At 44.7% G+C, this 18204-nt stretch overlaps 1 protein-coding gene across 1 annotated transcript in view; it reads left to right on the top strand.

Annotated features, from left to right (window-relative positions):
• The first annotated feature begins 3569 nt into the window (after nucleotides 1–3569).
• Nucleotides 3570–18204, top strand: part of LOC142312007 (uncharacterized) — a 95770-nt gene continuing 81135 nt past the window's right edge. The window contains exon 1 of the mRNA XM_075350881.1: nucleotides 3570–3645. The gene's annotated coding sequence lies outside the window, so the exon portion shown is untranslated. The remainder of the gene's footprint in view (nucleotides 3646–18204) is intronic.

Raw genomic sequence — 18204 nt, 5'->3', positions numbered from 1 at the left:
CATCCCTCTGTAAGACATCTCACAATTTTGGACTTTTCAGAGCCCGTCAAATCTCTCTTCTGACCCATTTTGCCAAAGGAAAGGAAGTTGCCTAATAATTAAGCACACCTTATATAGGGTGTTAATGTCATTACACCGCACCCCTCCTCATTACAGAGATGCACATCACCTGATTTACTTAATTGGTAGTTGGCTATTAAGCCTATACAGCTTGGAGTAGGACAGCATGTATAAAAAGTATCATGTGATCAAAATACTCATTTGCCTAATAATTCTGCAAACAGTGTATATTAACATCATGAATTGTGGTATGTGTTAAAAGGTCCCGCTTTCACCCGTGGCCCACGGAAACCTTGAACCAGCCCTGCCTCCATCTATAGAGCCACGATTGATCCTAGAATGTTTGGTCCCGTTTCAGGTTAGTCGGCATGACTGGCTTGGTTACTGGGCGTGGTGGTGTTTCCTCTAATCCACTATAATCATGCAGGCATCGCCCCCCCTGCCCTCCCATCTGGAGGTATTACCCCCGGACTCCCGCTTCTATTATAAACTCCATGATCACATGGACTTCATTTTGAATATGACCCATATCACGTGACAAATTACATCATACCTAGAAGGAGCCAATACAGTCTAGTATTTACCTTGCCTCCACCTGCAGAGCCGCACACTAGATACAGGTGCATCTCAATAAATTAGAATATCATCAAAAGTTAATTTATTTCAGTAATTTAATACAAAAATGAAAACGCATATATTATATAGAGTCCTTATAAACAGAGTGATCTATTTCAAGTGTTTCTTTCTGTTAATGTTGATGATTAAGGCTTACAGCCAAGGAAAACCCAAAAGTCATTATCTCAGAAAACTAGAATAATTACCACAAAACCTGCAAAGGCTTGATAAAAGTTTTAAATGGTCCCTTAAGGCCACTTTACACGCAACGACATCGCTAACGAGATGTCGTTGGGGTCACGGAATTTGTAACGCACATCCGGCCTCGTTAGCGATGTCGTTGCATGTGCTGCTGGAGTCAGTGCTTCAAGAGCCACAACACACAGATGCATCCAGGACATGAGTTTTCATTGGCTGTAAGCCATAATCATCAACATTAACAGAAATGAACACTTGAAATAGATCTCTCTGTGTGTAATGACTCTATATAATATGTGTTTCCCTTTTTGTATTGAATTACTGAAATAAATTAACTTTTTGATGATATTCTAATTTATTGAAAAATACTTGTATACAGGACCTGCGATGATGTCACAGTCATGTGATCAGTCACATGAGGGGAGGAGCCATTCTATAGTTTGTAGGAAGTGAAGTGTTTTCCCTTGTATGAAGTGGCCGCATGTAAGAGAAGAAGCTGCAGAGAGTGAGAGAGTCGGGCAATGATGGCGCCGAGAACGAGCGAGAACAGACTGTGTGTGATAAAGGGGGACGGGGCAAATCCTGGTGGCAGAGGGAGCGGAGCTTTCACCACTAGGATTTAGTCACAGCCATATATCCAGTGTGCGGCTCTGCAGGAGGAAGGATGTGGAGATTCCCCATTACATTAACCCCCTCAGTGCTGCGCTCACACTCCAGGAGACAGAACGTGTTCCCGTCTGTGCGGCTCTATCAGGAGATCTGTCTGTATGGGATTAGATTGGGTCACTTCCCTCCTGACGCCGCTCGCTGCTCTTTTACTGTACAGTCTCCATTATGGCCGTCACCTGCTCCATGTTGTCACTATCAGCAGACGCATGTGTGCCCTATTTACACCTCCCTACCCATCCCTGTGTTGTAAAATTGTGTAATATGAAAGTAATAAAAAATGTTTTATTACTTCCATATTCCCTATGTAAATAGCAGGGTCTCTAGCCCCATGGGCGTCGCATTGCCCTATGTGCGTTTGCATACTTTCCATGGTATCACGCCCCTGTGGGCATGATACCATGGATTTACACGAGTGACGTCCCCCGTCGCTCCTTCAGATCCAGCTCGTGTTTGCACTTTCCATTCCCGCAACATTTTCCGGGTGTTCACTCACCGGCTTCAGACGCGCTCTGCACATGATCAGACTCTTCTGATCATGCGCAGTGCGCGTCTGAAACTGACAACGAGCACCCGGAAAAGGCTGCGGAAATGGTAAGTGCAAACATGTGAATCCATGGTATCATGCCCACAGGGCCTTTATGCGACTTTACCTTTCACTGCTCTGATCGTAGCTGCACTTCATTTCAATGATCGATCATTGCAGTACAGTGCAGCTGACAGAGCTGCACTGTGAAAAGCTTCAGTGATCATGCTGCAGGCATGATACATGAATCTTCCCGTAGTCTGGTGACCCAGCAGTCCTCATAACAACCTTGAGTAACCATGGCAACGATCAAGCCCTCGCGATTACATCGCGGAGGCACCGATCGGAGGGGAGAGGGAGCGTGATCTCAATAACCTTAAGTACTGTGATCAATATAGATCGTGGCATTTAGAGGGTTAAACACCAAGAGACGATGCCAGGGATAACTCCTGTGCCCCTGTGATCGCTGGGATGTACCTATATGTCCTGGGTCAAGAACCAACTCCCTTCTAGGACGTATAGTTACGTCCAAGGTCATGAAGGGTTAATGTGCTACCATTACAGTATGTGTCACTGACCTCCCCGGTTCCTGATGTCTGTGGCTGTTACTACACTTTATAACTTTCTGTCTTGTTTTGCCCAAGACTGGATGTAATGATCATGTGAAGCCCGTAACCGCTCCGGAGATTTCTTACATGGGATCTTTCTGATGTTAAATCATCATCTTCTTTCCACTCAGGTCCCTACAATATCGGATCCTCTCAGATCTTCTACATAAGAGCATTTTCCTGACTGATCCATCAAGGATGGCTAAGGATAGTGACAAGATGGCGGAGAGGATATTACACCTCACCCTAGAGATCCTCTTCCGGCTTACTGGAGAGGTGAGAGATTCTGATGACGTCACATTACATCATTCTTATCTATGGGAATAACAGATGGACAGAACTGGAGAGGAGAGGACTATGGAAATGTCTGTAGTGAGATTTATTAATGTGTCTCTCCATATCCAGGATTACACAGTAGTGAAGAAGATCCATAGTGAGCGCCGTCAGACCCCTGTGTCTGAGGGATGGGGAACACCCCTGAGCCCAATCACAGAGCCTCCACATCACCCCCTGATACATCAGGACATCAATGACCAGAAGATCCTAGAACTCACCTACAAGATGATTGAGCTGCTGACTGGAGAGGTGACACTGTTGGGAATGCTGGGACATTATACAGTAACGCTATGAAGGGATCGGGTGATGACGGTATCATTGTATGTGTCAGGTTCCTATAAGGTGTCAGGATGTCGCCATCTATTTCTCCATGGAGGAGTGGGAGTATTTAGAAGGACACACAGATCTGTACAAGGACATCATGATGGAGGTTCCCCAGCCCCTCACATCACCAGGTAATAGACAGGACTAAATACGCACGGCCTATAATTATCTGTATGTAAAGAATGAATTCAGTCCCTGTATGTGTTTCCTGCAGTTCTATCCAGTGAGAGGACAACACCAGAGAGATGTCCCCGTCCTCTTTTTTCTCAGGACTGTAAACAAGAAAATCCCGATGTTCCTCAAGATCATCAGGTAGATGGAGAGAAGGTGTCATGAACTCTCCCCTATAATGTGTAGACGCCTGTGAAGGTCTTTTGTTTAGTTTTGGTTAATCCTCCAGTATTATACTATGAATGAACAATTTACTAGAGACACTTTCACACTTGCATCTGAAACCTATTAGACACATGACCGTGTAGTGCAGCATATAATGTAGCGATCAGTTTTCACCTTGAAAAGGTTGAACTATCTGAATGACTTTGAACTGGGTCCCTAATGATGACCGAGTGTAATCGTTAGGTTTCGCTGCTCGCACGAATAGTATGGTATTCGAGTTAAGGCCGCTTTACATGCTGCGATATCGGTACCGATATCGCTAGCGTGGGTACCCGCCCCCATCTGTTGTGCGACACGGGCAAATCGCTGCCCGTGCCGCACAACATCGCCCGGACCCGTCACACTACTTACCTGCCCGGCGACGTCGCTGCGACCGGCGAACCGCCTCTTTTCTAAGGGGGCGGTTCGTTCAGCGTCACAGCGACGTCACAGCTGTGTCACTGAACCGCCGCCCAATAGAAGCGGAGGGGCGGAGATGAGCGGGACGTAACATCCCGCCCACCTCCTTCCTTCCGCATAGCAGCCGGGAGGCAGGTAAGGAGAGGTTCCTCATTCCTGCGGTGTCACACGGAGCGATGTGTGGTGCCGCAGGAACGAGGAACAACCTCGTTACTGCTGCAGTAACGATTTTTGAGAATGAACCCCCATGTCACCGATGAGCGAATTTGCACGTTTTTGCAACGATGCAAAATCGCTCATAGGTGTCACACGCAACGGCATCGCTAATGCGGCCGGATGTGCGTCACAAATTCCGTGACCCCAACGAGTTCGCAGTAGCGATGTCATAGCGTGTAAAACCCCCTTTTTTCACCATATTGCAAGTTTTTGTGTACTCTCATCGCGATATTCATATGTCCTGCCCAGCAGGTTTGGCGCCTGATTTGCAGCTAATAAATCTGATGGGCTTCTTAACCAATCACAGTAATACCGCAGCCATCTTGGTTATGGCATTACTGTGATTGGTTGGCCGCGCAGCATCATAGGGTCTGTAAAAGCCCTTCCGCTGCCATTTTGCGAACATTACATCCGGAGCTAGGGTTGCATAAGCATAGGGACAGAGTGAGCAGCTGCGAGGGAGAGTGTTTAGGCCTCTTAATAACACAAAAGCTCTTTTCAGGGCTATCTGCAGTATATAGTAGGTCAGTGTAGTGTAGGGAGGGAGATATTTTCAAGCAGGGACAGAGTTTAAAGGAGCTTGTCACTACCTCTATAGTTCCAGAATACAATAGCTGTTTTAAGAGCTGAAACCACTGAACAAGTTCACAGTACAGGTGGGAGAGATTGTGGATTAGGTAGGGAGAGGTTAAACTGTTCTTCCAGTGTCCATATATGAACAGCTCTTGTCAGAGCTGTTTTTTTCTATCACACAGAGAAGTGTCATTTTGAGCTGCCTCTTGTTTAAAAGCACTTGTCTATTTCCCCCCACTATTTTTGGGGTCACAGCTTGGCTTGTGCCGTCCACATCAGCCACATAAATACGTTGCTAGTGAGCTTGCCAAATACAAAGCAGTACTACTAGCATTTTGTGCTGCATTATACACTATATGCAGAGGTCCTGTTTCCCCAATATTTAGGGGGTCACAGCCTGGCAGCACATGTCCACATCAGCCACATTAATACGTTGCTAAAAGCCATTGCAAATACAAAGCACAACTCTACCATTTTGTGCTGCCTGATACACTAAACGCATCGGTTCTGTGTCCCCAATATTTAGGGGGTCACAGCCTGGCTTGTGTCATCCACATCAGCTGCATTAATATGTTGCTAGTAGGCTTGCCAATTACAAAGCAGTACTACTAGCATTTTGTGCTGCCTGATACACTAAAGTGCACCGGTCCTATTTCCCCTCGATTTTTGGGGTCACAGCTTGGCTTGAGCCATCCACATCAGCTACATTAATACGTTGCTAGTGGGCTTGCCAAATACAAAACAATACTACTAGCATTTTGTGCTGCCTGGTACAAAGTACTCACTAGTACTTTTCCCACAATATTTTTGGGGTCAAAGTTTGCTTGGCTTAGGCCATCAACATCTGCAAATATGTCACCAAAACCCAAAATGACAAAAAAAGCCAGTTGTTAAGGGACAGGGACATGGGCATGGTGTTGTCAGTGGTGGGAGACAAGCCACTGAGTCTGTGTCAGGTCAGAAGAATCTTGATGCATCCACCATGTTCCTTGCCAAATTTCACTTTCTGGAACGTAATTGTGTGTGGAAGCCAGAAGAGCGAGAGCACATTTTGTTTTGGATAGCAGACAAGGCCTCTTCGCATTTCTCACGCAGCAACAAATCTTCCATGACCACACAGTCTACTGTGGATACACAGAAGATTGGCCCATCCAATCCTCAACCTTGTCCTCCTTTCTCCTCCCATCATGAGTCACAGGACACATATGATACCAAGCTAGTTCACTCTGAGGATCTGTTTTGTACATGGCCAGAGCTAACCAAAGGACTCTCACAGTGTCGCATTGAAGAGGGGCGTGAGGAGGTGGCATGCGTGGATGCGCAAATATTTGAGGACCTATGGCCAGAAGCATGCCACTTTGAAGAACCTGATTTACTGTCTCCAGAGATGGAAGCTGATGATGATGATGAGACACCGTTGCCATCAGGTCAGCCTACAATCTCAACTGGGCAGGAGGATCAGATGGAAGACGAGGTGGTCGGTGATGAGTCCACTGATCCAGATCCAATCTGGACTATTGACATGCATAGTCAGCACAGCAACACAGAGGAAGATGGATATGTAGCACCAACACAGGCACCAAGGGATAGTGGTTTGCCCACATTAAGAACTGGGTCAATTGTTACGACGAGCACCCCCACTGTGGCCCAAGTCAGGGCAAGGAGGCGTTTAGCCGCTGTCTGGAAGTTTTTTTTTTTCTGAAGGTCCTTCAGAGAAAAACATTGTAATCTGTAGCATCTGCCATACCAAGTTGAGCAGAGGTCAGAATATACCCAACTCCTTTTATTGACTAATATTAAAATTTTTCTTTTTAATCATATGCATTAAAAGTTTTTCAGAACCAAGACAAACAAACAACAATTATTTTTCAGTGAAGATTAACAAGGTGTCTTACTCATTCTACTTGAGGCGCTTAAGAGGCAGAGAGTAGGTGATATTATTGATCAAGACAGTATCTCAAAACAATGTATATCAATACTAGAGGGGAACATGTAGAGTAATAACCATTTCCTTATTCTTCCCCTACCCGGGTCTCTTCCTGCCTGCCAATGGAGTACATCCTTACTTAACCGATGCCCCCATTCCTCGGCGACTCTCCCTTTTCCTTCCCCTAACTCTCCCTCTCAGATTATAATCAAGGGCCTCTGCAGTGATAAGAAACACCTATGTTTCCTCGCACCCAATTATATATGAGGAAATGCAAAATTATATAGCATTATATAGGAACATTCCAAGATAAAAATCGAAGGAATTCCACTAATACTTTCCCTCAATACTCTTTCTCCTACCTGGCAATGGAGTACACCCTTATTTTTCCGGTGCCCCCATTCCTCGGCGGCTAGCCCTACAAATGCCCTATATTCCTTATGAGTAATCACGAAGCATCAAAAATTTTCAATAAATATAACAATAGGACTTTGCACTTATCTGTAATTTCTTTGTTGCAAGGTGCCTAGAAAACATCCAATATTCCATATCAAAAATTCCTTAGGATCTCATCTCAACGCGTTTCACTCCATATAAATGACCAACAGAGTTCATCAGGAGATTTTTTTCATATTTCATAGTGGCATAATAGCCTGCTTTGATGTTGTGGCCTCCAGGAATCAGAGCGGTATGACACCTGGTGTGAAAAATGAAAAAAATCTCCTGATGAACTCTGTTGTTTGTCTTGGTTCTGAAAAACTTTTTAATGCATATGAATTAAAAGAAAAATTTTAATATTAGTCAATAATAGGAGTTGGGAATATTCTGACATAAAGCTAAAACTGTATACCAATTTAAAGAATTCTTTTTTCTGAGAAATTTAGAACACCAGGGTACCAAATTTGTGTCTGTGGGTCAAACCACTGCCATGTCACCTGGGCTACGTCCTTCACAATCTGCTGTTCAAAAAGAAGGCGCTCATACATCCTGCCCACAGGCTGCGATTGCACAGACACAGCAAACATCAACCACATGCACTTCCTTGTCCCAGCAAAGTGTCCAGTTGTCCGTGCCTGAGAGCTTGGAATGGAAGCATAAATACCCAGCCACACACCCACAGGCACAAAACCTAAACTCACACATTGCCAAATTGCTAGTCGTGGATATGTTGCCGTTTAGGCTAGTGGGAACACAGTGTTTCTGTGATCTCTTGGCTGTCGCTGCCCCACAATACAGTGTTCCCAGCCACTACTATTTTGCCCATTGTTCCGTCCCTACGTACACAAACACGTGTTAAACAATCTCAACCATGCTGTGATCAAAATTTCCAAATAATTCAAATGACCCATATTCTCATAAAACATACAATTCTTTATTGTTTTATTAGACATACACACAGGAAAAATATTAAAAAGATGGATAATTATATAAAAATATCCTGGGCTCAACAAGTGTTAGTTTTTCTTTTACATTGTACATAATAAATTCATACAGGTTCATAACACACACAATTTTTTGAATACAATTTTGTACATATATTTTTATGAGGTTGGTCTCCTGAAAAGGTACTCAAATCCTAATCCGCACGTATCGAGGTGTATTACACAGATATAATATATAATTAGTGATCTATAGGAAAGTGCTAGTGCATAATTTAAGTGACCAAAGATACATGAAAAAAAGGGGGTTGAATAGTTTTGTTTAGGGATAAAAAATAGGTTGAATCTGCTCATTCCAATAAATCTATGCAGGGTTTTTAATCATATAAGGCAAGCCACAAAAAAACTGCATCAGAAAAAATTGTCTCTTATAGGCACTCACATTGTTACATTAGTTACCAAAAAACTGTTTGTGAACAGATACCTAACGTGCCTATGCATCTCTATAAAGGGTTAACAGAGCAAAAATCAATCTGTTGAAGGATTGCAGAAATTGGGTTACATCAGCATGTTACTAGGCAAGCCACATAACATTAAGCCATGAACAATGATGTGATTAGAGCAATACTCATCAAGCAGGTATACAAGGGGTTAACAGAGAAAAACTCAGTCTGCTAAACACTTGCAGGAGTAGGATTACATCAGCATGTTACCAGGCAAGCCACATAACATTAAGCCATAAAGAATGATGTAATTAGAGCAATACTTTGTCAAGCAGGTACAAGAATTAAATCAACATATTGTCAAACAAGTCATATAGAGCGGCAAAGAACCATAAGCATTAATATAGATCTTACATAAGAGCCACAGGATCCCCCTTAACGATCGTTTCGTCTCTTCCTCAGAAGGGGTGAAGTCTGGTAAGGCACACAGTCTATTTATGTAACAGCTGTCCAATGACACGCTGATTACTGATAGCAGCAGCTGTGTAGCGCTTACCATGGAAGCCGGAGAGTCCAAAGCACCTGGGTCAGCGTCCCGCAGCCCATGGAAACTCCCCCTGGTAACCCAGGGAGCGCGTCCATGAACCACGTGAGGACGCCTCACCATGGAAACCCGACAACCATGCGGCCCAGGGAAGCGCATGCGCTCTAAGGATTTTTTCATACTTGGAAGTTAACAACAGGAATACCAGCTATACCGATGAACCTAAAAAGATCCATAGTGTGAAGTAGATTAATCTAGATTAATGCCCATGTAAAACGGGCTCTGTTCATGAATCTAAACAAGTGTATAAAGGTATTGGTAGTGACAAATAAAAATGCAGAAAATAATTAACCACTGATAGATATGAATTAAATACAATAAAATGTAGAACAAGCCACATTCATGGATCTAAACAAACATCTATGTGTATATAAAGATATGAAATTACAACTAACGATAAAAATAATAATAAAAAAAGTGACAGTGCAAAAGTGCAAAGTGAGCAAAAAGTGAAGTGAGATGATTAGTGAATAAATACTATACTTAAGCAAATTCATTCAATTTCTAACAGATAAAACTAGACTGGACATGACAATCACACAAACAGAAAAAATGTGCAAAGCGTACAAAATAATAATAATAATATATGTAAAAATCAATGTGAAAAAATATATAAATATATCTAAAGATATATATAAAAATATGAGGTGACCCTGAGAACAGGAGACCATCTACATAACCACATTGCACAATCCCAAATTGTATGGTTTCCCAGGGTGGGAGAAAAGGGAGAAGAGGGGGGGGGGACCGGAGGGGGGGGATAGGAAGGAAGGGAAGTGAGGGAGAAGGGGGGGGGGGAAGGGGGGTTGGTTTCCAATGATTTCAATTTTCGAGAATTCAAATAGCGCCTAATTGATTTCTTAATCTCTCTCCAGTACTTTCTTTTATACAATATCCAACTGTAAACACTACAAATAAAAACAAGTAAAAAGGATTAAAAACATGTTAAATATTAAAAACACAAACCACTACAAACATCAAATGTATTAAAAATAGGGTTTACAAAGCCAAGAAATAGAGGGCTAGATATTGGTTCTATATTCTATAAAAAAAGTGGCATAACTCAAAACTTCATTGAGACCCTTTAGACATACCGTGTCTATTTTCCAAATACAAAAAGGCCTCTCGTTGTGCTAATAATTTCTTTAAATTTCCTCCTCTTTGGTTGAGAACAATCCGATCAATTCCCATCACTTTCAATAATGTGGCATCGCATTGATGTTTCGCTTTAAAATGACGAGGTATTGGTTTCAGCTCTGCACCTTCATCCGTCTTGGAAGCGTTCAAAATATCGAGGACATGTTCTCTTATCCGTACTTTCAGCTTCCTGGATGTTAGCCCAATATAAATTAGGCTGCATGGACATGTTGCAAAATATACAACACCTTCGGTGTTGTATGTGATGTGTTGAGTAATGCGAAATTGTCTTTCTCCACTACTTGAGTGGAAGACCTCCGATCTTTTCATGTTAGGACACGCCAGACCCTGTCCGCAAGGATAAAAACCCCATTTGGGTCCTGTGGTGCCAAAGGGGTTCGGATTCTCCTTTCCCTGATAATAACTGTGGACCAACATGTCTTTAAGATTTTTGGCACGTCTGAAGATAATTGACAGTTCATCAGGAATACACGTTTTTAATACTTCATCTTGGCTTAATAAAGGCCAGAATCTCTTCATCACCTCTTTCATTTGCCACCAATCCTCATTATACTGTGAGATTAACCTCACTGGTTGTATCAGATTGCTTTTTTTCTTCACTTTCAATAAGTCTGACCTCTTGGCCTATGAGGCTCTCTGAAAGCTCTTCCTGATTGTTCGTCTGCTGTAGCCTCTCTCGGAATCTTATGAAGAGTTCACGTGACTGCTGAAAAAATGAATCATCTTCTGAACAATTTCTTCGGAGTCTTAAAAATTGACCATATGGAATATATTTCTTTAATGATCGAGGATGAGGCGAAGAAAAATGGAGCAATGAATTTACTGCAGTATCTTTCATGGTATGAATAGAACCATGTTTGTCTTTATAGATTTTTAGGTCCAGAAATTCAATTTTCTCCTGACTCATCTTGCTAGTCAATCTGATATTGCGATCATTCTGATTGAGAGAACAAATAAATTGGTCCAGGTCTCCTTTGTCTCCCTGCCAAATCAAAAAAATATCGTCAATGAATCTTGCCCACAATAATATTTTGTCAGAATTTTCAAAGGTGTCACTGAAAAGAGACTACCTTTCCCACAACCCCAGGAACAGGTTAGCATAGGAGGGCATGAAGGCCGCTCCCATGGCTGTCCCCTGGAGCTGTAGGAAAGAGGACTCCTCAAACAGAAATTATGCGTCAGTGCATATTCCAGTAGTGTAAGCAAGAATTCATTGAAATTACTGTCCAGGTTTCCCATGGATAAATAATATTGGACCGCCTGAATTCCATCATGATGTTTAATAGATGTGTATAATGCTTCCACATCAAGGGTCGCCATCCACATATCATTTTCCAATTGGATACCTTCGATTCTCCGTAGAAAATCGGTCGAATCTGTAATGAATCACGGTAAGTCAAATACCAAAGTCTTCAAGTGAAAATCCAAAAATTGACACATTGGCTCACATAGGCTACCATTGCTGTAAACAATGGGACGCCCAGGTGGAGATATTCTATTTTTATGTACCTTTGGTAACAAATAGAGACAGGGAATCCGTGGATTTTGCACCGTCAAGAATTCCTTTTGTTCCTCCGTGATGATTCCATCTCTCAACACATTTTGCACCAATCCCTGTAGTGACAAGGAAAATGATGTAGAGGATTAAATGTAAGTTTCCTGTAGCAATTGTTATCTTTTAATTGTCTTAAGGCTTCTTTAACATACATTGCATGTGGCCACAGGACCACGTTCCCCTCTTTATCAGCGGGTTTTATCAGTGATCTCTTGGCTGTGGCTGCCCCACAATACAGTGTTCCCAGCCACTACTATTTTGCCTATTGTTCCGTCCCTACGTACATAAACAAGTGTTAAACAATCTCAACCATGCTCTGATCAACACTAACCAGGAAGCTCCACCTAACAACAGACACGTGGACAAGTTGTTGTGAACAAGGACTATACATATCTGTCACGGCACACTGGGTGAACCTGTGGAGGCTGGAATAAAGTCACAAACTGGAAAATCACACATCCTACCCACGCCAAGAATAGTGGGCACACCTACAATCAGGGTTTCAGACTCATTATATGCTACTTCCTGTCTCCCTTCCTCCTCCTCCTGCTCCTCATCCTCTGCTGAATTTCCTTCCCATCACTGCCAAGCTGGGAGCTGTGCAGCAGCGCATTGGCAAAGTGGCAACACAGTCTGCTGAAGCTGATCTTTTTAGGTCAGAAACCACACACTGCAGCAGAGCTGTGGGAAGATATTAAAGAACAGATGGATCAGTGGCTCTCCCCACTGCATCTCCAACTCGGTCTCGTCGTCTGTGATAATGGGTTAACCTGCTGGCGGCTTTAAAGGTCGGCAAGCTGGTATATGTGCCATGCATTGCTCACGTGCTCAATCTAGTTGCTCAGAAATTTCTCAAACTATACCCTGACTTGCCATACCTACTTGAGAAGGTGCATCGTATTGGCGCCCATTTCTGCCATTCCTCTACCACTTTTCCTGGTCTTACAGCGCTGCAAAAGCACTTGAATTTGCCAAGTCACCGACTCATGTGCGACCTGCCCAAGTGGTGGAATTCTACATATCATATGTTGGCGAGGATTGGTGAGCAGCAGAGGGCAGTAGCTGAATAGCAGCTTCAACATGCCCGGCAGACGGAGATTCAGCCAGCACACGTAACATCTGTCGACTGGGTGTGGATCGCTGACATTTGTGAGGTTCTTGAGAACTTTGAGTAGTCCACCAAACTCGTGAACGGTGATCAGGCTATTATCAGCTTAACCATCCCGCAACTGTGTCTGTTGAAACAATCACTGCATAATCTCAAAGAGGAAGCTGTGAGTACCCAGCATGTGGCTATGTGGCTATGGAGCTAGATTTCCCAATGGGTGATGCTGCCCAGTCAATATTTTGAGGCAACATTGGGTGATGATAAGGAGGATGAAGACTTATTTTTCTATGCTATCTAGGGGACTCTCAACCCCAGCTTCATGTCTGTCCAGCATGAATGGGCTAGAGAGGAGGAGGAGCCGAGACAGCATGAGGAGAGGATGGGTATTGTTCCTCCTGGTGGGGACACAGAACCTTTGCCTGTTTGCAGCTTGGCCCACATGGCACAGTTTATGTGAAAATGTCTGTGGCAAGACCCTCGCGAAATCCACATTTTATCCAACAACCTATGCAGGTTGACCACCTTTCTGGACCCACGGTACAAGGGAAAATTTCCTTCTCTGCTTTTGGAGTCACTAAACGGTTGCACAATGGAAGCCTTCAAAAGGGTTGCTGTAGATCAGTTGCTGAAAACATCACCCTCAGATAACGCTGGCGGCAGAGTTACCGGCTCTTTTCAACACCAAGGATTAATGGAGAGAGACACGAACACCAGGTCCAACAGAGGTGGGGGGAAAATGTGCGCAAACTGAGCCATTTTCAGTAAACCAGCACATCAGCAAGGGCTATCTGTGCCTGTAACAATGCCAAGTAGAGAGAAGTTGTACAACATGGTCAAGGGGTACTTAAGTGACCATACCTGTGTCCTTTCTTATGCTTCAGTTCCCTTTTAATTATAGGGTGTCCAAGCTGAACACTTGGCCCAACCTCTCCTTATAAGGGGCCCTTTGCACACTACGACATCGCAAGCCGATGCTGCGATGTCGAGCGCGATAGTCCCGTGTTACGAGGGGGACCCGGGGAAGCGTGCCAAGATGGGAAATGGACTGCTTCCGCCGGTCAAGGTCCACTGTGCGGTGTAAGGGACCGCCGCTATGGTGGGTGAAGAGTGAGCGGGTTGCTGCTAGCGATCGTCTGGAATGTCACAGACGATCTATGTACACCGATCTGCCCTAACCCGTGAGGGTTGTATGGCACAGATCTCACGTCTCGGTGTACCTGTTGCACGGGGAAGCACAGAGGTGCCCACGCACGTGTGCCAGTGGAAGTCACGAGAATATGGCACGAGGGTAGCACAGAGGTGCCCACGCACGTGTGCTTTCAATAAGCTGGTGAGTCCAATGGAGACTTGAGGAGCTCACCTGGGACAGGAACACGGCCTGTTGACGGGGGTACTGCCGGAGCAGCAAGGCAGGAACACGGCCTGCAAACGAGGTACTGCCGGAGCAGCAAGGGCCAAGCCCACAAGAGACAGTAATGCCTGAGCAGTGGCGTGGCAGCACACTGCCAGACATCCAAACATAGAAGGACGGTCGCGCGCCGCCATGATGGCAGGGGGAGCTTTTAAGGAGGTGCAGCTCCACCCGAGGGCGGGCGCGAGGCGGAGATGACGGACTTGACCCAATCAGGGTCCACGACGTCCCAGCCTGGCCAGTCAGGATTGACCACGTCACCAGCCTTGTCATCAAGCCGTGTGACGTCAGTGAGCGAATCAGGACCCACCACGCATTGCACATGCTCACCCTCCTGCCTCTGGGAAATAGAGGCGGGATCCTCGGTCTCACAATGTGCAGAGATAACGGGAATCTCACTGCTTCCCTGAGCAGTAAACCTCTGCACATTGCGCAGCCTCGCAGACCTTCGGGGCCGCTGAGCAGGAGAGTCTGCGGCAGGCCAGGAATGGGAGACCGCTTCACTCCTTTTAACAGGAGAACCACTAGGTGTCACCCTTCTGCTGCCTCTCTGAGAAGGTATCTCCTGCACACTGCGCAGTCTGGCAGACCTTCGGCGCTGCTGAGCAGGAGTGCTCGTGGCAGGCAAGGAATGGGAGACTGCCTCAGTCCTTGCCTCAGGAGAGCCACGAGATGTAACATTACCCCCCCGTCTAGGCCTCCCCCCCTGTCCGTGCTCGAAGGCCGCTATCAAACCCGGGGCGCGGATATGATCCTCCAACTCCCAGGATCTATGCTCCGGACCACGGCCGGCCCACTCCACGAGGTAGTACCTCTTGCCCTGTATGACTTTTGTCTCCACAAGTTTTGCCACCTCAGGGTCGTCGGACGGGGAGTCGGTTTGAGCCAGCAGGGACCCCGAGAATTTATTAAGTCGTACGGGTTTCAGGAGGGACACGTGAAAGGTGTTGGCTATAGCCCAGCGTGGAGGGAGCTGGAGTCGGTATGCCACTGGGTTTACCTGCTGTAGTACTTTTTTTTAAATCAGATCTTTTTTTATTAAATCATTAGGGATCAATACAGAGAGTATTTCACTTTTCATATAACTGATAACCATAAACAGATAAACACATATGATTTATAAATCAGGTTCTTTCTCTGCATATATGTAAATATAATAATAGAGTTCTCAAATCATAATTATATTATATAACTTGAGCCTACAAACCTCGTGGCTCTACAAATAAACAAAACTTAAATTATGCAATAATGCCTCAGACTAACAGAAACACCTCCTCCATCAGCCGTGTCGCTCCACATCATATTGCTATACTCTCCCGCCCCTCCCTCTCCGTGCAGTCATCCATGAAACCATTCCAGTCCTCTCTCACCTCTTCATTCAAAGTCTATTTCGCCACAGAAAAAACTAGTTTTAATTCCCTTCCTCACACATGCCATCACTGCAGGCACAACAGTAACCGGTCCAGCATTGCATCCCGAACCAGTGCACTAGAGGGTAGGCCCGGCAACTCCATCCATGGCCGCCAAATGTTGTAAAACTTTTTCAATGTTTTTCTTTTTAAATAAACTCCCCTTTCCAATCTTATGACGTTATTTAATTTGTTTTTGAGCTCTGGTAATGTTGGTGGTAGAGGGTCTAACCAGTGATATGCAAGTAGCTTTCTTGCTTGGTACAAGATACGTGCTATTCCCAGGGCTGTTGGAGAATCCGGATCCACTTCTCCTTCCCATAGGCTCAACAGGCACAGGCGGGGCGACGGTTGTATTGTGATATGATATATTTGACCTATAAGTCCCAGGGTTTGGTTCCAGAAATCACCAATGTGTCCACACTCCCACATAACATGCATCAAATGGGCATCATCCTGTCCACACCTAACACACTGTGTGTTTGGTCTGAGTCCCATCTTAAATAGTAGACTGGGAGTTTTATATACCCTGTGGATGAGATATATTTGAGACAGCTTTTGGCACTCCGATACCGCCAGTTTAGGAACTTGTTCCAATATATCAGACCACTGGCCTTCCGTCAGGGGACCGACGTCTCGTTCCCATTTGCTTTTAACAAGCAATGGATGTGTTTCCAGATGGGCAGGTAGTAATTTTTTATATAGTTCCGAAATAAGACCCTTAGAGGACTCAGATGTAAGCAGCCTATGTAATGTTTGATTATGTGTCACTGTGACCGGGTTTGTCCTCCCCTGTCTTTCCAGTGCGTGTCTCAGCTGCAAATACTGATAAAAGAAGACATGCGGAAGGTGAAACTCCGTTCTCAATTGTTCAAAGCTTTTAAGAGTATTATTTTGTAGTACTTGTGACACTAAATGGATCCCTTTATCCTCCCATCCTCTGAACCCTACTAATTTTTTAATTTCTGGCAAGTCGGGGTTCTGCCACAGTGGCCAGAGCTCTGTAGGTCCGCTTATCCTCAAAAGAGACTTACCCCTGTCCCACACCCGGAATATCATAGCCAGTGTGGGATATCGTGCCCCATTTATCTGTCTTTGTCCCACATCCAACCGGCAACCTGGGTACTTCCATACTGATCCCTCTCTCACTATATCACCACTGGTATCATACCCTCCTTCTTTGCCCCAACCCCTCAGATGTTGCATCTGGGAGGCTATATAGTATATATATGGGTTTGGTACCGCCAGTCCTCCCTCCTCCTTTCCCCGCTGTAGCACTTCCAGTCGAATCCTAGCTTGCTTTTTCTTCCAAATAAGTTCCCGGAATATTGTATTAATTTTTACAAAAAATTCCCTACATATCCACACTGGAGAATTATGTATAAGGTATAGTAATTGTGGCATCATTACCATTTTAATTAAATTGGATCTGCCGACATTTGATAGCGGCAAACGGCACCAGGTATGCACTTTTGCTCTGAATCGCTGTAACAGGGGTTCCAGATTTAGGGCCTGGAAATCCTTCGGGATTGGGCTGACAATTACTCCCAGATATTTAAACTCCCGGACCACAGGAACTGGAATCTGTAAGTCCGAAAAGTCCCCCGGAAGGGGGTCCAACGGCATTAAAGCCGACTTGGACCAGTTGATTAGTAGACCAGACCTCTGTCCAAATTCCCGAATGATATTCATTGCCGGCAAAATCGAGGAACGTACCCTGTCTAAATATAAGAGTAGATCGTCTGCGTATAATGATATCTTTTGTTCCACGGCTCCACACCGAAATCCCTCTACCTCCCTGGATTTCCGTATTGCCACTGCCAACGGCTCCACTGCAGTTGCGAATAGCAAGGGTGAAAGCGGGCACCCCTGTCTAGTACCTCTTCCAAGAGGAAAAGACTCGGAGACCCTGCCATTAACCCTAACCTTTGCCACCGGTGAGTCATATAGCAGTTTTACCCAATCTATGAATCTATGTCCAAAGCCCATTTTCCGAAGTACAGCCCACATATATTCCCATTCAAGGCTATCGAACGCCTTAGCGGCGTCTAATGACAAAATTGCCCTTTCCCCCGGTACCTCAGAACTATGTTGAATTCCCAAATATAATTTCCTGAGATTCATAGATGTGGCTCTGCATGGAATGAAGCCTGTCTGATCACTCTGCACTATAGATGAGATGACTCGGGACATCCTATTGGCGAGCACCTTGGCCAGCAATTTAATGTCTGTTTGTAGGAGAGAGATTGGGCGATACGAATCCGGGATCTCTGGATCTTTTCCAGGTTTTAAT

This window comes from Anomaloglossus baeobatrachus, chromosome 5 (assembly GCF_048569485.1).
Source record: "Anomaloglossus baeobatrachus isolate aAnoBae1 chromosome 5, aAnoBae1.hap1, whole genome shotgun sequence".
NCBI lineage: Eukaryota > Metazoa > Chordata > Amphibia > Anura > Aromobatidae > Anomaloglossus > Anomaloglossus baeobatrachus.
The sequence above is the reverse complement of the archived record's forward strand: the minus strand, read 5'-3'. Positions and strand labels throughout refer to the sequence as shown.